The sequence below is a fragment of the Bactrocera neohumeralis genome, chromosome 2 (assembly GCF_024586455.1).
Source record: "Bactrocera neohumeralis isolate Rockhampton chromosome 2, APGP_CSIRO_Bneo_wtdbg2-racon-allhic-juicebox.fasta_v2, whole genome shotgun sequence".
NCBI lineage: Eukaryota > Metazoa > Arthropoda > Insecta > Diptera > Tephritidae > Bactrocera > Bactrocera neohumeralis.
Window position 1 is genome coordinate 78389230 of NC_065919.1, and position 22923 is coordinate 78412152.

Genomic DNA, 22923 nt, shown 5'->3' on the forward strand with positions numbered 1-22923 from the left:
GTGAATATACGGATATGAAAACAAATGAAAATTAACTCAGTCTGAAAACTGTTATACGCTCACTTACTCTTCATCTCAAAATACATTTTTTTCCACTCAACCAGAACACACAAAACTCATTTCGAATGAAGCATGCGAGCAGAAATTTTTCGAAAACAATGTGTACTCTCATCCGAGCGCTCAGAGCACTAACCAATATAATGCTCAATAGAGAGCGCTCAATGAAATTTCCAAACAGGTCAAAGCGGAGTTTCGAATTTTTCGAAATCCTCGAAGTGTGTATATGAGAAACATCGAAATTCGGGCGCCAATGCTGGTTTACGAGCGTAAGCGATGCTCTGAGGCGCCAAGCCAACCTCAACAAATCGCGATGCCACAAAGAGTGACGGTTGCCGCGGAGTGGCATTCTCGAGCTATGCCATACTAAAATTTCGTGTGAACCTGCGAGCATTTTGCATTTCGGCCAGGTTGTGTATCCCCACTAGGTGCCAGCCGAGCGCTCGTAATGCTCGTCGTTTATCCTGTCGAGGCATTATAGTCGTCGTGCGCGTCGTCATCGCGCTCGCGTGCTGCCTTTGCCGTGCATGTGAAGGCATATTAGAGAAATCGTTGCCGAATTTGGCAGTAGATGCGTGATGGACGTTGAATTTGACGGTCGGCAATTTTTTTAATTTCGATGCTACGATTTCATGCAAGCTGTGCTTTTTTTGTGTGTGTGTAGTGAAAGTGTTGTCGTTGCATGAACGCGCTGTGCGCTTGCAGAAAACTCAACGAAGTAAATGACAAGTATTCAATGGTATTTCTAAATAATAATGAAATTAGCTTTGCTTAAGGCATAGTTCAATCAAAATTGTTGTTGGTGTTTTATATTTTCCTCACAAGAAAATTGCAATTTTTTTTGATGCGAAAAGTGAGTGTTGCGTAAAACATGAAAATGCTTCGAAAGTCACGTTGTACACCAGCATAAGTGTTTACAGTTAAACCAAAGTATTTGCTGAGCGAAGTTATCAAGTGAAAGTTCAAAGCGAAGCAGTGAATTTAGTGCCCACTGGGAGTTGGGAGTTGCTGTGAGGCCAGGAATACAAAGCAGCTGCTTTGAAGAAAAGTAAATATTCAACTTTATTTCTAAGAATTTCGGTGTGTGTGCGAATGTGTGTGTTGTACGTGCGATATGTCATGCACTGACATGAATTAAAAATGCGGCAGTTACTTCCTACTACATATGCCAACTTCTAAGCCAGTTTTACTTTTATTTTGCGTACTGCCACTGCATAGAAAATTTACTTCTTGTTGACCTCCTGCTATGCACTAGACATGCTGCTAAGAAGCGAAACGGAGACGTTTTCCACAGTTATTTTGCCAGCTTGCTGCATTGATGCAACTATATGCACATACATACATACATATGTACATGCAAACATATTTCGCTTGGAATTTCGTACAGCATTTTCTTCAAAGTACCACTAACAATTTTCATGCTTCTCAGTTTACAGTTTCTTGCTGCGTGCCATGTGCGTACGTGTGTGTGTGTCTGTGTAAGTGTTGGTGAGTGTTATTTTTGCTTAAAGGCAAAAACTGTCGAGTTTGCGGTTTCTTCTATAACTTCCACTGCTTCTGCGGGCATTACAAGCACTACAAACACACATACCTACACACATCCTCCGTTAGCCGCCAGCCCAACAGCTGTGTGCCACTTATTTGCAGGCAAACACCCAAACAAGCCTGTGTACTCTGTACACAGATGCACATGTGTGTGTGTATGTGTGTCGGTGTGTAATAGCGTGCGGCTGCTGTGGCAAGCTTGGAAGCACTTTGCGCTTATAAACTAGCAACTTTTATTTTTACTTTCTATTTTCACTACTTATTTTTTTTATTTTTTTTATTTTTTGTTATGTGCTTGTGATTTTGGTGCTTGTAGCAGCCAAGCAGGCAGTCAGCCATTCACTCAGCCAGCCAACATCTTCTAGCTGCTCTCGAGCATGCTAAAGCTAATATTTTTCCATATAACCTACATTTCTGACAATGCCAGTGAGCAGCAGCGGCAGCAGGAACACAGTGTTTTGTGCGCGCCCGCCATGGCGTATGAGCAACCAAAACCACCATCTTCATACACTCACTCGTCGTCGTCTACTTGCTTGAGTGCTTAAGACGGCGGCCGTTTTATTTTATCACACATACTCACTCACATATACACATACATATATAAATATATATATATATCTTCCTTGTGTTGTTGTTTTTGCTTTCATTTTAGTAGCTCTAAGTAATTTCGTTGCGTCATTTCGCACTCACTTTTCACCCTCTGCTGCCAGGCGTCGCTGACTGCCCGCTGCCAGTCAACTTGTCTGTGCAGCTTCCTTGTTTTGCTTAACGTTCGCTATCGGATTTGCTGGGATTTGCCACATTTTTACGTTTATTTAGTTTAGCTTCCACAACATTCCCAAAGAGCGACGATTAAAGCAAACGCCAGCAGCTGGTTAGTGTATTGGTGTGGTGTATTTCACTAGTTCGCACTATTTCTTGTGCATAGAGCTATCGCTTTGCCGGTATGACAACATTTGTTTATCTAGCTCTCTTGTTCTGGCATTCATTAATTCATTTTCAGTTCGTGGAATTATTTTACTCTAAAGATAAGTTTCATTCATGGAAACATTTTCATACATATATTGAAAAGTATATACTTGTATATATGTAAGCATGAATATTCACACAAAAATTTATTTTGATCGCATTTCGTTCCATATTGGCGTATTTTGGCAACTACTTCGATTTTTAAGGTGACACATCTGCTGCCTGTTACCTCCATACTATGTGCTAATAAAATGCAGATTTGGCCATATTAATAGAAACGCATTATTATTTTGTTAGTCTACAGGGTAAACAAATAAGTTTCAAGTTTGGACAAGTTAGCAGGCATTCTCTATCTGATAATAAAACTTAAAAATAGTTTTTTCTAATATTAAGCAAAATTGTGACATAAAATATATATTTTTTATGTTCTTTTGCTTAATGCCTAAGAGCAGAAATATTCATCTTCAATGGAATGTATTCAGAAATGCTTATGAAAATATATATTAAACATTGTATAAGGACACCAAAAGTATTTATAAAAAATTTTCAAGGAGAAAGAATTTTTTATGACTAAAATTTTTCAAAAGTTTTTATAAAAAATATTCACTGAGAAAAAATTTTTTATGCAAAAAATGAAAAAAAGTTTTTATGAGACAAAATTCCTTATGGCTAAAAGCGTTTTATAAAATGTATACGCGTAAACATCTTTGATTTCGGAGTTTCGAAGTAAATCCAAGATGTTTTTTTGTAGATTTTACTTTATTTTATCGGAGAAATTAAATAAGTATTTAGACATAACTCTATAGCTTAAATTCATAACAACCCTTTGTATGAAACATTTCCGTTGTTCAGGTTGCGAACCTCTTTAAGATCTGAAATTACTGCTTACTATTAGTATATAATATTATTGAAAAGATGAGAACATCGAATATTTAACATATTTTCTAAGGAGACTAAATATATTTAATTTTTTATACTAAAGTTATATAATTTTCTTAGCATTTTATATCAGTGTGCTGTCGATCAATGAAATATTATGAATTCCGACTATGTAAATGTTAAAAATTCGAATATTTTGGAAACTTATAAGTAAAATATTGAATAATCAAGAGTTAAAAATTTATATTTCGAATTTTATATCGCCATTCTATTACTTTTTCAAACATAATCTACATTTATATAATATGTATAATGAGTAACCGCGTAAGGAAAAGACAATTTTGAGTTGCAGTGAGAATTAAAATAATTTTTGGCTACTAGGCTAATTAATTAATAATGTTTTATATTTTGTCTTGTATTTTCAATATTTCTTCAAAGAGTTAAACAACAAAAAAAAAACAATACGAAGAAAATAAAAATTTTTATACTAAAAATATTTTGGTTTACAGTATGATAACGTCGCATCTTGACAAAAAAAAAATAAAATAATAACAAAAAAATTTAACATACATACATCTCAATTTATATACTCCGAAATTTATTGAGTTTTTTCAAATTTGTGATAATACTGTTATCTGAAACTATAATGAATTATTCTGAAATTTAAAAAAAAATATTTTAAACTCGGTCATTCCGACGCCATTTCCGGTGACTCCTTAGATAAAAGATGCGCCGGCGTTGGCAAGATAACTCCTTACAGGATCATTTGAAGTGAAAAAATACTTGTTCTAGTTAAAACTTTTACTTAGCACTTGGATGAAGAAAATTGGATTTTTGGCAGACATTTTTACAAAAAAATTAAAATATGAAAATTTCAGTGAAAATTTCGCGATTTTTTTTTCAAATAGTTATAATGAAAAAATTCATTTGTCCAAGTCTTTAAGAATTGTATCTCAAAGACCTGTGTAAAAGTTCATGAAGATCGGTTGAGCAGTTTTCGAGAACTCTTGTCAACCGACTTCAAAAATACTGTTTCGAGAAAAACGCGTTTAAAGACGGCGCACTAGCCTACCTAGCCTCGAACGCACAATTTCTCAAGGCTGTGTCTCCGATACTACTTGGATAAACTTAAAAATTCAGTACAATATTCTTAAAGATTTTGTAGAATTTTATAAGACAATAAAAAAATCGATTTTTGAAACCCGTAAGCCCATATAATCCCTTAAGTTTTAATAAATAAAACGTTCATTATATATTTTATAAGTGTCAGAAATATTTGTGTATTATAATAATATTAATTAGAATAGTATTATATTTGTTTTACTTGGATTTACTTTGAAAGCTTTTGTGTATAAATAGTGATTTCGAATCAACAAAATTAATGCGAAACCCAACAAATTGCTGTAAATGAAGAAGAACGGTTGTTCTCAAGCTAGTAGCGCTTCAAGAAAGTGAAGTTAAGCTTCCTTCCGGCCAACATTTATGGTATATATGAAGACAAATAAAATCAAAATTAATTTTTAGAATTTTAATAAATTTTTGACAATTTTGAGATATTTTCTGCATTATTAAACCAAAATTTGTATACCCTGAACAGAAACTATAAAGTTTTATATATATATATATATATAAATGACGAACTGAGTCGATTTAGTTATATCCATCTGTCTGTATATACAAGATCCCTCAGTTTTTTAGATATCGATCTGAAATTTTGCTTATGCCCTTTCTTCTTCAAGAAACTGCTCCTTTGTCAGAACCACCGATATCGGGCCACTATAGCATAGCTACAAACCGAACGAACGGAAACAAGTTCTTGTATTGAAAAATTTTTCATATGACGAGGTATCTTCACAATGTCATGTTTTTTTAGATTTTTTTTTTAGCCTTATACAGCTAAAGGCATACATAAGACTTTAACTTTAGCTATAAATGTATGGTTAAATATAAATTGAAAAGAACCTATGTATGTCTAAACTGAGAAATTATTTTATGAGCAAGTATGAAAATCTAGCTTATCTTAGATAATTATAATTTATTTGATATATTATTAACAAAATCTTTGCACAACATTTATTGAACAAAACGGCATATATTAAATATATTAAAAAAATATTTGAAAAAATAAGAAATGTTTGAAAAAAATAATTGAAAAAAAATTAAAATAAATATTAAAAAAAAAATACAAAAAAAATATTTAAAAAACAAAAATAAATTGAAAAAAAAAATTAAAAATAAATATTAGAAAAAAAATACAAAAAAAAATATTTAAAAAACAAAAATAAATTGAAAAAAAATTTCCAAAAAAAAAATACCAAAAAATTAAAATATTTGACTAAATAAGAAATGTTTGAAAAACATATTTGAAATAAATAATTGAAAAAAAAACAATTAAAAAATAAATATTTAAAAAAAATGTTCAAAAAAAGATTATTTCAAAAATAATAAATTGAAAAAAAAAATTCAAAAAAAATTTAGAATAAAACTTTAAAAAATATAAGTTGGTTTCCACTTAGCTGGCCACCGCTGCACAAAATGAATTAGTGCAAAATCATGCGATTCATACGCAACTTGCATATGCTCTCAATTTGTAACTGTTGCCACCGCACGGTGCTGCTGCCAGAACTTTTGCCTGTCTGCCAAGTTGGAAAATTCTAATGCGCCAGCAATATTGTGCACTCAAATTCTCAGCATAACTTATATATCTGTTATAATTCTTTGGCTACTGCAACCAGCATGTACTTTTATTGTTGTGTTGCTTGGTTGGTTGGTGTCATTGTGCAGCTAGTTGTTGTTAAATAATTGCTGCTGCTTGAGCGCTTATACTTTTCAAGCATTCGTAGATGCTACTCATGCAACATAACGGCTTTTAGCAGTACTTTCTACTTATACTATACTTCCACTCGTAAGACTTGACTATATGAATTGGTCATTTTTGTTGTTGTTGTTGCAATATACTCACTTTACGTTTGCTGATATTGCTGTTGGTGTTGCTGTTGTTATTTGTTGTTTTATTTGCACAGCACTCTTTGCTTTCAGTTGGCAGCGTCGCTCTTTAGATTATTTATGTGGTGATTAGCTGCTTGAGTTATTGCTTAAATTATCAAGAGTGTAATAAAATTCTTTGGTGTAGCATGCGCCACGTAAATGAAAATTTACCAACAAATGCATGCCACATGCTTAAGTATTCGTACCAGCATGAGTATACGCATATACATATATATTACTGTATGTGTGTGTGCAGATAAACTTTTTCATGAACTTTCTTTCGAGTAAAACTCTTACGAATTGTCTTCAAATGTGTCCAGTCGCACATTTTTATAAACTTACACATGGGTGTGTGTGTATGTGCAATAAACCCGTACGCCCGTAACAGCTCTGCTCCAGTTTCGCTTACAGTAAACTGTAGTAACTCAGCTAGTTTAAGTCTCGGTCGCCTTCTGGCTGCAGTCTTAATGCTCGGCAATGAAGTGCGAAGTGACAAATTGCTTTATTTATGTACATTCTCATATGCACACACACACACGGTATGCATAAATGCATGAGTGTTAAGTGTAGTGCGCTCTGTGTTGACTGCAATTCTCGGGATTATCTGTTTTTATGCTCTTCATATTTCTGTGTAAAAAAGCACTCTCATGTGTTATGTATGAATTTTTAAAGGATTTCATTCGTTAATACATATTACTCATACGCAGTGTGGCACTTGCTGCACTTGAATCAATGTGTTGAAATCAAAGTAGTATTTTCTGTTTTTAATGGAAAGTGCATATGACTGTTCGTAAAAGCAACATAAAATGCTGGCATCTTCTAGCAGAAGTTCATACAATTATCACGCACATATGTACACATATGTACATATATGTATAAATAAATACTTATGAGGATATATGGCGCGCTCATGCATTCGCTCAAGTATTTCTTAAAGCAGTCAAGTATTTATGTATGAAGTACGTATGTATTTGAGCTTCCGATGTGACTACTGTAATGCTGGTATAAATTTTTGTTTTCATTTAGTTCACCAGCATATAAGAATTTCTTGCATTTTAAGCATCTCTTACAGCGCTCAGAAACTAAATTGATATACGAGAATTGAAGTAACAAACGTAATTAAAGCAGTTATCATGAAAGCATGGTATGAGTTTGGTTGGTCTTGGTATAGTTTTTAATTAAATAGTTAGTGATAAAATCTACTACTCGATAGTTAGTGACAGCCCTAGCTGATTGGGTTGAGCGCGTGAACTTTATGAGCACAAAATTTTTGACAATAGAAAGATAATAAAATTTGTCAGTGCTTGGAAGATGTAAACAAACTTCTTAATATACCTATTTTCATTTAAAATAAGTTTGGGTGCTTCCGAATATTTTATACACTTACCTGATATTAGATATATAGAGCTAGATCAAGTTTTTTCCAAATTTTATAAATTTTAGGCACAAAGAAACACCGTTATAAATAAAACACGCTCTCTCAATCTGATTAAGGTAATTAAGATAGTCACCAATATACGTGTTACAAATTCACTCGGTAGTTCGACTATCTTTATATTAAGTATATCGGGGCTAAGGGAGGTATTGGTAAGTATCTTTGGCACGAACTTAAAGAAAAGATTTGCTGTGAGTTGCAATTATATATCTCATAAATTGACTTATATTTTCAGTAAAAAATCAGCTATAGGCACAGGGGACCTAATACTCGGTGCCCAATGGCTTGAACGATTTTAGTTCGCTTTAGAAAAGTTTCGGTCATAAGCTGAAACACTTGAAAGGAATTGTTAATAAAGGCTTTATACCATTATGAAAATTGGTTCTCTATTTGTATACTGGAATGTGAAATAATCAGATGGAATTTCAAGTTGTGGTATATGGGAAGTATGTACTGTAGTCCGATTTCTCCCATTTTTGACCCCTAGAATGTGAGAGGAATGTCAAGTACAAACTATCCGGCCGGACTCCGAGATATGTGATTTTACCAAAATGTGGGTGACATGTTTAACAATTTATAAGTCATCCAAGGGCTCCTTGCGAGTTTTCACTAAGACATTCCACAACAGTTGTTCAGTAACGTGTTTAATATTAAAGTATTACTTTTGTTATTTAAATTGAATTAAATAGGTTTAAACCGTTTTCCAGTTCACAACGAGTTCCTTTTACTGATCTTAATTTCATTGTAGTAACTGCGTAACTCAAAAATTCGTATGCTTTGCACCAACATTTTTGAAATTTTTGTTATAAATAGAACCATTTTCGTAAAAAAGAAAAAGTCCAAAATATTTTTTAGTCAGGAAGTGATCGTAGCACATATTCTATTTATACATGAATAGAATATTTCAAATAGTTTTTTGAGTACAACCTTAAGGTTTTGCTGTCAGTTCATCTAACTCAATCGCGTGGCACTATAGGCTGCAGAAAAATAATTTTGAAAGAATCTTGAATCTCTCGATATAACCAGATTACTGATATGTGGATGTAAACTAAGCAGGCTAAAATGTTTGGTAAATAAAAAGGCGCCATTAGGTCTTCATTTGTTTCGAAGATGAATCGAACTTTAATGGGTTATGTACAGTCAGAAGGCCGAAAATAAGCGAATTTTCAAGAATTTTTCTGAAAAAAACTTTTAAATGAATTGATTCAAAAATTTTTACACATATTTTAATTTCATTTCAAGACTTACATAGCTAAGTAAAAATTTTTATTTGGAAAGGAACGACAGTTGATCTCCGGGAGCTCCTCTCAAAAAATACGTTTCGCGGTGACTACTATATCTCTGAACTAGATCCTTAATTATTAAAAAGAACCAAACAGTAAAAAGTAAGGTAAAGTTAAATCAAGTATAGAAAATGGAAGGGATACGCAAAATAAATTTTTTTGACAGAATGACGGTTTCTCTAAAAAAAAATCGATTTTTGGCCAAAATTTCGGTCTTGGTTTGGCCTTGTACTACCAAGCGCTCTGAAATGCCTGTTCTTAAATATATGAAAAAAACGAAAAATATTAGGAAAATAAAATAAAAGAAAATCGATTTTTGAAAATACTAACTGTGTATAATCGCTTAATAAATTGATAGATTTCACAGTTGCTGGGCATGAAGATGGCGTGGCATTTTGAGTGCTGTAACATTTGATATTTCAAGAAATAATTAAATAGTACCACGTTTTAGGAACAATATTGCTTAAGATTTATTTTCAGTATTTCAAGTTTTACAGTTTTGAAAAATATAATTCGCTTGTCCTGTAAATAGAAGTAGTCTTTGAATAAAATTTTGTTATGATATGTCAATTATTCTCGAATATAGAAGATTTCAAGATTAATGATGAAATGAAATTTAATATGGTTTTATGAGAGTACGTGAATTTTTTCTTTCCGTACTCTCAGGCATGAAATAAATGCCGTACTGAAAATTCGAATGTAGATATGTGTGAGAGAGTCTTCATTTTATCAGGATTTTCGTTAATGGAATACGTCTCCACATCATGTCGCCCAATGTAGGTTTGAATGTTTTATATCTTTTGGTTTTAAAACCAAAATAGTTTTTCTTCCAAAAATTTTCATCCAATCTTGGTGGCCAATCGACAACGAGCTTAAATTTCAGTCATTAGACAGTCGGTTATAATGGCGCGATAACGGTCGCCATTGATGGTTACGTTCTCACCGGCATCAATTTTGAAGTTATGGACCGATGAGACCACCGGCCCACAAATAACACCAAATCGTTGTTATTTCTGTATGAAATGGCAGCTTTTGATTCATTTCTGTATGCTCTTCGTCCCAAATGCGGCAGTTTTTCTTGTTTACATACCCATTGAGCCAAAAATGGGCCGCTCGCTGAGCAAAATTTGGCCGGAGAACGTCGGATTTTCTTGGAAATTTTCAAGAGCCCATAGAACGAAACTATATCCCTTGGGAAGGTCGAGCGGCTTCGGTTCTTGCACACGCTGTATATTGTACATTTTCAATTTAAGATCTCGACGTAAAATGCTTCAAGTCGTTCCAAATTTTCTATCTGGTTCACATGCCTGATTTTTAACAAGATATGCACTGCTTATTCTTTTCATGGAATAAGAAAAATGTGATAGCAGCCAACAAAAATTAAAACCAGGCATTTAACTAAAAGTAACTACTAAACATAAATATAAATTAAGAAATAAATAAAATTACACATTTCACAACAAATTACGTCATAAGTCATTTCATTTTATGCTGGCTGTTTCACAAATTTATTTTTACTGACACAGAAAGCCGGAAGGGATCCAGCAAGCATTGCTATAAAGGCAGTCCAAGGCAGCGAAGCAAGAGTAGACGCAAAAATAATGAATATATATACACACAAAACTGAAGTATGTACATGTATATATATGTATGTTATGGGTAGAGCATAGTTGCTGCGATGACAGCATTAGCAGCAATGCCAACTGCCTAACAACCAGAAAATTTGCTCAAAAAGGCATTTTTATTAAATTTTGCAAAATAACCACTTGACGTCAGTGCAAATGTTGTGAAAGTGTAAGAGCAACATACTTACTTAAATAATATACGTAAGTGTGTGTGTGCTGCTTTGACGCTGTTGCTGAAAGCATTTGAACTTACACAGCAAGCCGAGCATTGTATGAAAAACCAGAAATGTAACTTTAATCCAAATTTAATGCTCGGATTAGTAATGGCAGAGCAACAGACGGCGGCGACGAGTGACGAACAACGTGGAAGCATCGGCAAGCAACTCAAAACCAAGGACGCAGCCGTGAGCGTACTAGTGTGTGTGTGTGTGTGTGGACGAGTGAACCCATAAACCGGCCAGTCTGTCAGTCGCACAGTCACTCAGTCAAGCAGCCAAGTCGTAGCAGGCAGGCAGGCAGGCAGGCAGGCAGGCAGGCAAGCCTTTGAGCTGCTGCGGCAAAGCAATGTCAAGTGGCCAACAAACGAGCAGCAGCTGCGCTCCCAAAAGTATACTTATATATGCGAGTCTACGTATAATATTTATAATGTGAATGTATTTGAGTTTCCTGTTGTGTGTGTGTGTGTGTGTTTTATATGACATGAATTTGTTGATGTATGGCTTTGTGTTTACCCTTCTTTGCACGCCTAGAGACTTTCTTCGACGCATGTGTGCACGCAAAATATTTGATTCAATTACATGTATGTATATGTGCATGTGAAGTTGTATGTGTGAAGTGACGCATGCCAAGCGCAATATGAGTGATTTATTTCAAGTCAAATGAAGCTAGACTCAGCAATGTCAGCTTTGCTTTGCTCTGAAATGTTTATCGTTTGGTTAAAGTTGTGTTTCATTTTCCTGTAAAGTGTGTTGAAAGCTTGGTAATTGAAAGTTTGATCTAATTTGTAATTATAATTTTGAATAAATTTGAAATTTTTAATCATAAGTAAATATTTATTTATAAACTAGAGGACCCGTCTACGTTTTACTAACTACTACTAATACCATATATATTATACTATATGATTTCTATTAGTTATATTATAACTACTAGTTAAGGAGATATTGCATTTTTGGTGAAGCAACCTGTGTTAGTTTACAAAAAAAATTAATCAAAAAGCATTTCCCTCGTTCATAAAGCATGGGTTTTTTGGGGAAAAATACTGTTGAATTTGGGCTGTGCACCAGTGAAATCAACCGAGTCCAATCGATAAACATCCTAGTGGACTGACTAATATCTCAAGAGTGGAAAAACAAAAAAAAAATCGGCTGCTAAGGTTATAGCATCAGTCGTTTGGAATGCACGTGATGTATAATTCATCGAATGATTACTGGGCCAGTTTTAATTCATTGCACTGTGTATTTGGTTGCCGTTCTATTCTACTATTCCCAATGTTTAGCAATTTTATTATTTTTTAGGAAGGATCAGTTTGAAATTGTACGCATATACTTCATCGTTCCCCTTTAAATATTGCACTGCTTCGAAAATTTTCGTGTTTCTCTAATTATAATATATCTTTCTAGCAACACACCAATTACTCTTAGCAAAGTGTCCTTAATGCCTTGACGACGAAAATGTTAATGCCATTTTTTGTTGTGATATTAAATATATCTGATGGGTTCGTCTTAAAAAAAGCTGCCTTGTTCAGGCGCAAAATCAGTTTAACCCATTTACTATGCATGTATCGTATGGATATTCAAATTTTTTTACTTATTTCTTTCTATTTTTGAATTACTAAAATATTGAAATGATTCTTACATAAATTTTGAACAAATACTTAAGATTTTAAATTTATTTTTTTGTATTTATGAATTATATTGAAGTTTAACATAAACAGATAAAAAGTATTCTATATCCTTACCCTAGTTCTAAGCCACCTTTCTCTTGTTCTTTGAATTTGCTCCATAAGTTATAGTTAGTTAGTTGAATATATGCATATATTTATGTATGTCGGTGTATAAGAAATATGGTTCTCGAATAATTATTATGGACTCAATACAAATGCACCAAAATGACTGTCTATAATTTTTGATTTAGACATTAGGATGTTTCCATTAAGAACAGAAAGCAGCTTGGGTATTCTGGAATTGCTATGGTGAAATTCCTAACCCCTGCAATTCACAAATACTTTTTTGAAGTGTTGCAAATCATCAGAAGATCTCGGGTTTTAAGCTTAAGAGCCACTTCTATTATGAAAAAATTGAAATTTAAAATCGATTCTTGAGTTACAGCTTTCTAAAGGGCAATGGCTCAGTTCAATTAGCCCCGTAGGCTAATTCTTATTCGCGATTTTTTCAGTTCTTACTCAGAGATGTTGCCCTAATATTTGGCAAGCCAAAAGCGATCAAAAATTTAGCTAATTATTTATGTATGCCATTGTACGTACAAGATTTTTGAGTGAGAATTTTTTTTTTCGATTTCACTCACAGAAGGACGGAATTATCATTAAGGCAGTAGGGAGGACATCAAACTTGAAAAGTATATTTTTTTTTCTATATATTATTACTGTGCACTCAGACCTTAAACATTCACACAAGGTGTGCCATTTAATTTCCTTCTGAATGCATAAATATTAAAATTACTTATTCAATTTGTTTAATTTTTAGATTGTTATACCATGTACAGACCGGCACATAGTCAAAAGATTTCGGCTCTATCCAACAGCCGCTTATTTCACTAATCTTATAAATTTAACAAGATTTCGCCATACAAAAAATAACAATTCTTAATCTCGTCTTCGAGGTGATTTGAGTCTAATCTAGGCGAAAACACTCTGTGCGACTCTGATTTAGCATCATCTACTTGTCAGCATTGGAAATCTATTACATTATCACAGCTGATTTGGACACCACAAGAAAAAATGTAAACACAAATGAATTAAACGCAATGAATCTGAATTCACCTGACCTCCTTCGACTACTCAAATAAAAAAATGCGTCCATTATTTCCATAATATGGGAAAAAATAAATGAAGACGACTTTTATAACAAAATATTATACAACAATGTTTTCTTTTAATTAATATAAAGCGATGTGAATTCTTGAATGACAAAATGTCTATTTAACGGCAGTGAGAACGGCCTAGATTAGTGAAAAGATTAAATGTAATCTAATCACTTAAAATTGTTGGTGATAACATTGTGTTAGGTTAGGTCGTAGGGTTGAACCAAAGTCGTTGGATCTTACTTGGACAAATATTTGTTCTTTGAGTTACCCATAAATTTCTAAAAGTTGATCAGCGTTTCGTGCTTAATTCAAAACTATTAAGGTTTCGCTTGGTTCGCCAAGATGTGTCGACCAAGACAGTTCAATCTCACTTTGGCAAGAGGCGGGAAATAGATGAGGAAGTGATGTAGAGAGAAATATGATTCCGCCCTTCTATAGCTTTTGCTGACCATTCTTTACAGAAACATTTTTACAGCTTTTTGTCGGTCGGTGCCATTCTAAGCTCATACCATATATTAAGACTACTGCATATCGACTTACTTAAGATAAAATTACTACAATTTCCCAGTTACTCAATTTTCAAGTAAACCACAATTAAAACTAAAGTTATTGGCAACTTCTAAATGATGCTCCATTAGTGGATTTTTACTAAAGCACTGTGAGCACAACCTTTGATGGCATATGTCATCAGTAGTAGCACCAGCAGAAATTCCTTGATATCATTCAAACACAAAAATCACTACTGTGACTACCGAACAATTTGTCATGGCTTAACTCGAGAACATTTCGCTGTGTCGAAGTTTAAATACCTTTAAGCAAAAAAGTTGACCTTGAGTTCTAAGAACTAAATAAGCATCCCACATTTTATGTAACAAGTTCCCACTCTTTGAACCCTTTTCATTGATGAAAATCTAATCGTTACAAATCAATGCTTCGAATAAGTATGTATGTATGTATTCGCTAAACATTTTCAATTTTCTTTGTAGTCTTACCCAGGCTTGCGGTTTGTGTCTAGCTTTTAGCTGGTTTTGTTCTTTTTATTTGCGCTTCGTGAGTTTTGTTGAGTTGTAATATGCATTAACACATTTCAGGTTAGAGATTTGGAGGCTTTAGTTGGGAATTTTATTTATAGAATATTACTGTTATTGCCGCTTTCGTATTTCAGTGAAATATTGACCCTTGAGAGTTGAAAACTTTATCTAGGCGTGAGTATGTGAAAAACATAAATAGATAAGAGTCAAATACAAGAAAATAATACTAATAGAAATATAAGATAACCGAATAAGAGGATACTGTTGTTACTATATTGCAATAACAACAAGTCAAAGTTATATTTCAACAGTGAGAAGTGGCGGGCCGGGCTTCTACACTTTCGTTTGAGAGGTGATTTGAAGCGATCCATTGAATATTTGGTCTTATGATATACATACCTATTGGCTTTTACAATATCGTGGCCTGGAATTGGATTCATTAGTATCGAACTTCGTGGTAAATTTGGGAATTTGTTTATACCTAGGCGGCGAACCAATTACATCAACAGTGGTAGCCAGACACTCATTCTCATCTCTAACTTCGCTCGCCTATATGTACATATATATTTTCCAAGCTTTTTACTTAGGATTTTTGTTATTGTTGCAGCGTTGTTAATGGCTAAGTAGTTTTCCCTTTGATTTTTCACTGCTGTAAATGCCTTTGTTCGCCGACATCGCGCAGGATCAGCAGAGGAGAGGCAAAACAAAAATGCTTTTGAGAACAAAAAAAAAAAAAAATAAACAAATGCGCACAACACAGCAACAAACATAAAAAAAGCATAGCAAGAACAAATACACACAAATGGAAACTTAACAAGCGAAACGGTTGAAAAAGGGCGGCATGCAAAAAAAAATTGAAAAATAACCAACAGCAGCAACAAAGCGTACTGGGAAATAAAGTTTCATAAAAATAAATCAATCAGAAAATTAAATCAAATTCATATTTAAATTTTTTGCGGCAACAACAAGCAGCCGGGGCCGGATGCGCCGAAAGCCCAAGCAACATGAAAAGCGAAAACAATGGCGCATAACGGGGCTTGAGTGTGGCCCTAGAATGTTTACTTCTCAGCTTGCCACACTTTCACTTACAGTCTCATTGTTTGTTGTTGTTGTTGTGGTAGCTGTTTTAGTAGTAAATTGCTGTTGCGCCTTCTCTGTACAGCCGAAGCGTCTTGTTGTTATTGGTTTCCTTGCTTTCTTGCTTTTTTTGCTGGCATTTTGATTGTTTTTGTTGTAGCGCAGTTGTTGGCGTACAAATTGAATTTTTAATAGAAGTAAATGGGTGATTTAATGTTTCCACTTTTGAGTGGTGCAGCCCTTCACCGAAGTGCACACAGCGCGCCAGGCGAACGAAGGCAAAGTAAAAAAAACCAAAGTATTTTAAAAGTTTCTCCTACATTTTTGCAATTTTTTGCAACTTCCTGCCACGTTCGCTCTCTGTCTGATTCTTTGGGGCGCTGGGCACTCGCAAATTGCAAATCAAGCTTGTTTAATTTGTTTGCTGATTTTTTTGTTGTTATTATTGTCTTTATTGCTGCTTGTTTGCGCTGTTGATTCGTTCGATTTTATCGCGGCGTTGGTAATTAGTGAGCTTTGTGCGACTCGCCTCGGTCCTACAACTTTTTCAATTGTTGTAGTTGTTGCACTCTTACTTTTGCTCTCATTTATTTGGGTTATTTAAATTGCAGAAAAGCGAACAATGAACGGCACTTGTTTATATTTACATTATTTGTTGCTTTGAGCCACTTTTAATAAGGATTACGCTCGTATAATTATTTTGCGATTAAGGCAAGCTTTCGCTTTTTGTTTCGGAAAAAGTGGCCAATTCATATTTTGTGTAATTGTAATTGCTTTGTGATTTAAGGGCGTAGCTACAAGAAAAAAACGAAAAACCAGAACAATTATTTCAAGGGCTAATCTACTATGCAAGGACAATACTTTCATACATGGACTTATGCTGTTTAATTTAACCTTTTCGAGATCAGTTTTGGTTTGAGTAGTCTTCAGTTTTTTCTACACTTTTTTACTGACGGTCCTAAAATTAACGAAAAATTGGAATTAAAACATAGTTTTTAGTCTTTCGTTTGTAATTTTTTTATTGAATCATAAAGTACATATAGAGCTTTCGATGACAATTTGAATTTGATGAAACCATATATTGGCTACATTACTATCGTCCAATTTCTGCAAAAAGAACTCAGTTATCATATTGTGATGTTGAGCACGAGTAACAGTCAGCATCATTTGCAAACCAGTATGGTTCAATTGCGCCTCCAGCTCAAAAGCCGCATAGAACAGTGAGACGTTGTAGATGCATTGGTTTTTCGACAATCACATCTGATTCTTCGCTGTGCATGGTCATTAGGCTTCAGTTGTTGTGTTAATTGAATTTTGTAAGAATGGAGATACGTTTCTTTAGTGGGTATATGCTGTAGAGAGCTTCTTGAAATTTAAAATTCTTTTTCACGACGCAGATGTTTCTGAATTGTCACCAACGCTTTCACGCACTGCTTCGATGCTGTCATTTGAACGATTTGGTTTGGAAAATCGGTGTGTTTGGCATCTCCAGCGGAACCTGTTTCTTGGGTTTTTCAATTAGTCTTTTCACAGGTGACAAAGTTAAAACAATATTTTGACAATAAACATACATCTTGTCTATGATAAAAAGCTTAAATATTCACTGGAGCCTTTTTTAAATTATCAACAAGGAAAAAACTAATACTAAAATATTCAATGCAATCTTTTGGCCCCGCGGGGAATAAAGAGCTGCAATGAAAATTGGTTTATTAATTTAACTCCAACTTTTTTCGATCCAAGATATGTCGATGTCCAAATTCCTTCTTTATGTTACAGTCGTCTGCCTTGTGGATTCTAGTCGAAAGCGTTTCGTCTGATTATGTCTGGATCTCGTTTCAGAACATGTCCGAGCCATCCAAATTTTCTTCTGAGAATTTCGATTTGATTTGTGCACAACCGTAAGTCCGTGTTAAAACCGGCGACGAACCAGAAAATGCGGTAAATATTACGAATGCATAGGTTTGTGAAAACATGCAGCTATTGGATATTACATAGAGGCTACGAAGTTCCATGTTCCCCGGACTTATACAAAGAGTTTATAGTCAAGTTGGAATTTCTCAATCTTTACCAATATTCTACACTCACCTTTCGCACTTTTCGATCCGATATTCTCTAACGAATTTATCTCGCTCGATGAGTTGGCAAAATGTAACTTTTATGCGAAAATGAAATCGAGGAATTGTTCTACAGAGGTTTAAAAAATGTCATGAAACTAACAAATGTTCCAAAGGAAATGAAATGGGAGATTATTGAATTTCGAATTTTATTTGCTCTGATTTTTTATTTATATAGAAGAAAGTTTCTACACTAAGAGCTAAACTAAAAACTCCAATTGTTTTGGAAAACAGTATACATATAGTTGATGCGGCTTGAGTCGTCTAGAGTTGGCTCAAAAGTCAAAATTCACTTTTATGCACAGCTGGTTCTGGCAAAGATATTATACAATGGAAAATTAATCCAAAAACGTTGAACAATTGTTGGTCAGTTCTCTTAGTAAGAGTATATAGTATAGTAAGAGATTTCTGCCCTGGCTTTGTTTCCCGGAGTGAGGAGCTCCTTTTTCTCAAATGGATCGAAGCTAGATGGGAAGGTTAGAGGGGGAGTTTACTGTAAGAGGCTCTCCACCAACCTTAGCTTTAGGGTATAGTGTTTTTTAAGCAGAAGTGACTGCTGTTAAGCTGGCAGTAGGCGTACTTATGCGGGAAGGCAAGCATTAATTCTGACAGCAGAGCATCAATATTAGCGCTGAAATTCTTAACTGTACGCTCAGAGCTAATCAAGTAGTGATTGTCCTCATTAGTAACAGCATTGAGCTACATCATAGTGGAATTGCTGACAACTGAAAAGTAGATGAGCTAGCCCACTCTGGGCACTGTTGTCCCGGTCACATCGGAATGGGACCAAATTGGATCTCCGAGTGCGAGATCTTCTTGCGATCCTTTTGGTTTAGTATAGAACACAGAAAAGATCTTCCGAAGTACTTACCGGGTCTCATTGGACATTTTCCCATAGGCATTCATGCGGTAAGGTTCAAATCTTGGTATACATCAAAGTTATATAGAGGAGGGTGAGGTGAAAACATCCAGGCACTTTTTCTTCTACTGTCCAGCCTTTGCAAAGCTGAGGTTGAAACCTCCGGCGAACCAAGAGACATAGTCGAAACTTTTACTCTGCACGTTCGATATTACGAAAAATGATTTGAACTCAAACAATGCACAAAAAGTAAATACTCAACGTAAACAAATTTCTGAAAGTTCTGCATAAATACTTTTTAATTTAATAAGAAACTAAATTGTTTTCACTTAAAAAATCAAGATCTGAAATATTTGATGTCCATGAATTATGCAATAATCTAATTTATTATCCACTTACGGAATGTTACGCCCAGGCGGGGGGACGGTGAAGGCATTTAATATGCAACGCATTAGTAAACAAGCGAGCAAAGCAATTTGGGGCGCGCAACAACAGGATGCAACGTCAACATGTAAGAAAATTTAATTTTACAATCAAAACAAAGATGCGTAACAAACAGGATATCGAAAAGGCAACAACACAAGTGAAGCAGAGGAAACAAGAAAAGGAAGCGTGGAGGATATGTATGGTAGGCAAAATAAATAATGTAATACTAACTGCGCCAAGCTGAAGCCTCCGACCAGAAAGCAAGAAATACGCGGAATACTAAGCATATTTCCATGCATAAACAGGCACAGTAGCAGCCGCGACAAGCAGGTAGGCAGACAGACAGATAGGCATGCGGGTGATGTGGCCAGGCATTTCGCCTAATCAAAAACATTTGAGCCACGCAAAAGCGCTTAAATTTGATTATCTTCAAAAATTTCTCAAGATTTCGCGATAATAAGAACAGTAAATCAACGTCTTTGGCGCGCCCTTCGGGCTATACGCAGACGCTTTGGTGCGCGCGCGGGATGGTCAGCGGTGTGAATTTTAATTTTCGCTTTGACGTGACGGACACAACGCGCAGATTTCATTTGAAGCAGCGCAAATCGTTTGTCTTGCCGATGCGGTGGGCAAATGAGTCGGGGAGAGGGGAAGCGGAAATGCTCGCAGGTGCCAAATTGATGGCACAACACAGCTGACGCCAATGTGAAGCCGAGTTTTACGTGAGCCTGCGAAAGTGAGCGCTCACTCCGGTTGCTAATGGGAGTGTGGCTGCGTTGCTGCCGTCACTCTGCCAGTGTCAAGGTGGGCGGATGTGCTTGTCAGCGTGTCATTAGTTGAATTTCCTAGAGTTGAGGTGCACGCAAATCCCTTGTTAAAAATATAATAAAATAAAAATCACCGGAAAGTGTACGACATAATAAATTAGTGCCCTGAAAGCAGCGAACTGCAGCAGGTTGGTGGCGTGAGATTATCGTGTTGCAAAATGTCAGAAATGGTCAGTGTTGCGTTGCGAAAAGTGTGTTTTTCAAATGAAATTCGGTGAGGTGCTTGATTGATTATGGAAAATATGCAAGAAATTTATTTTATTATTAGCTTTGCTTATGCGTGGCAAATGTCAACGTCTTGAAAGTTTGCAGACTTTGAAAAACTTTTTTTGAAATAAACAATACACATTAGGGTGACACTTAAAAAATCATCAAATTTATTCTGAGACTATTCCGTAGTGTATTTTATTAAAAAAATCTTATCATTTCATTACATTAAAATTAATCTTTTTACCTTTTCTGAAAGTATTTTTCCGAGGCTCTATTATTTATAAATTACGGAAAGCGGTTGATAGTTTCTCGCAGAAATAAGTTTCGTTGTGAAATTCTTGAAACATCATTCAGCAGCCAACCAAAAATAATGTTTAAGAAATAAAATTTCAGAGTTTTTAAAGCTATCATTTTGTCGCTTTCTGTAACGTATGTATGTATCACCTTCAAATTTAGTAGAGATTCGACTGTTGCAAGAAAAAAGAAACAAATCAGGAGAATTTTTCTATAAAACTATCAAATATTTCACGACATGTGAGTCCCGCCGAAGTAGAGACAAAGGGAGATTTTTTCAAGCATAAATCGGCCGATGCCGCTGCAATTTCACGATCGATATTCGTACGATGTTCATAAATCGTCGTTTGATTGTTGGCATAGACTATAGACTTGACGTAGCCCCACAGGAAATAGTCTAACGGCGTCAAATCGCACGACCTAAGCGGCCAAATGACTAGGCCATTTAGTGAGATAACACGTTCACCAAACTTCGTTTTCAATAAATCGATTGTGACATTCGCTGTGTGGCTTGTCGCGCCGTCCTGATGGAACCACATGTTGTCCAATATCCATATCATCCAATTCGGGCCAAAAATATTCGGTTATCATTGAGCGATAGTGATTCCCACTCACAGTAACGTTCTCGTGATCATCACGGAAGAAGTACGGCCTAATGACGACGCCGGCTCATATACCGTAACAAACCATAATTTTTTCGGGATACAATGCCGACTCATGGGGTACGTGTGGATTGCTGTCTGACCAATACGCATATTTTGCTTATTGACGAAGCTATTCAGTCAGAAATGAGCTGAAGATGATTTTTCGATGAGTCATCGATGATCATTTTCAAATTGTTGCTCAGCCCAACTCACGAGCATTCGACAATTTTGATGGACAAACAGCTTCAGTTCTTACGTCAATTTGATCCTGTAAGGATGTAGGTCAAGATCTTTTCGCAAAATTCGTCACAATGGCGTCACAGAGATGCCCAAGGCTTGAGAACAACGTGTGAGAGACTGATTTGCGGCAGCAATATTCTCGACACTACAGGAACTTCTTTGTCTCACTGGCACGGGAACATTTTGTACTGTGCGCGTGGATTACAATTTTTCCACTAGACGCTGAATTGTTGATCTAACAGGACGATTATGACGACCATAAATTGGAACGTAGGTTCTTAGAGTTGAGACCACTGACTCCGAATTTCGGTAGAAAATTTTAATAATTTCGACGCGTTGTTGGATCGTATATCTTTCCATGATTAAATGACAAACGTTTCTGAAGAGAAACCTACCTTTGTAGAGCCGTATTGGAAATGCCTATTTTAAGATAGTGGATAGTTTTGATCCAAGGGACGTATCATTCACTTTGTTTTATCAAGACTTTTTGTTTTAGACTCATCTGTCTGGTCACAGCGGAATCGAAGAAAACTGCAAAGCTGAGCGTACAATAGAGGGCAACATTGTTCCAATGACATAGGATTGGGTAGGATTTGGATTTCTTTTGTTCTAGCGCTGAGCGTCTGAACTCCGCGTGAGCTTAGCAGACGCTGGTCAACAATTAGCTCCTGTTTGACTGCGATATTCCCCTATTTCAGTGCGAAATATGGATATCCAGTGAACTACTCGCTTTCAGTAAAGTTCATCTTACCGTAATCACTGGAATTCTTCCTGGCTAATAGACGTGCTTGCTGTACGGCCGAAACTTTGCCGAACGTTAACTACTGTCATAGTTGTATGAAGGCTCTTTTCGATCAATACTTAGGAGTATTAAGGTATCACAATGGAACGACGTTTTCAGCTGCCCTAGTGGGTTTGTTTTTTTAGTGCAGTGTAAATTTGAAAAATATCTCATTAAAGGAATATAATTTTTTCGGCTAGCATATTTTTATGACTTATGCTTCCCGAAGTCGAAATTTTATATCGGCGCAATCTTCGAACATATTGTTCAAGTCGGACCACTGTAACATATAGCTTCCAAACAAACTGACCAACCAAAATTATGTCCTTGTATGGCTAAACTTTTTATTTGGAAATTCCCTTGTCAAAATGTGGCATATATTATATTTCCAAACAGCGGGGGAATCGTCTTACAAATTGTACAGATCGGACATTGCTTTATGCATAAAAAATGCAGCCGTGAGGGTTACCATAACTTCGTCTGTTTATGTTTTTTTATGATAATATTTTTTTAAGATTTCTTCTGAAATAAAGCAGACACTAATCTACTCTCAAAGCATCAACTCCGAATTCGATCAACTCCAATTCGATTGTT

At 35.2% G+C, this 22923-nt stretch overlaps 1 protein-coding gene across 4 annotated transcripts in view; it reads left to right on the forward strand.

The window, feature by feature from the left end:
• The first annotated feature begins 612 nt into the window (after positions 1-612).
• LOC126754513 (uncharacterized) overlaps positions 613-22923 on the forward strand; it is a 230558-nt gene continuing 208247 nt past the window's right edge. Inside the window, exon 1 of one of the 4 annotated variants that reach the window (XM_050466570.1) lies at positions 613-1105. The gene's annotated coding sequence lies outside the window, so the exon portion shown is untranslated. The remainder of the gene's footprint in view (positions 1106-22923) is intronic. The other 3 variants (XM_050466561.1, XM_050466580.1, XM_050466591.1) reach the window with 3 other exon arrangements.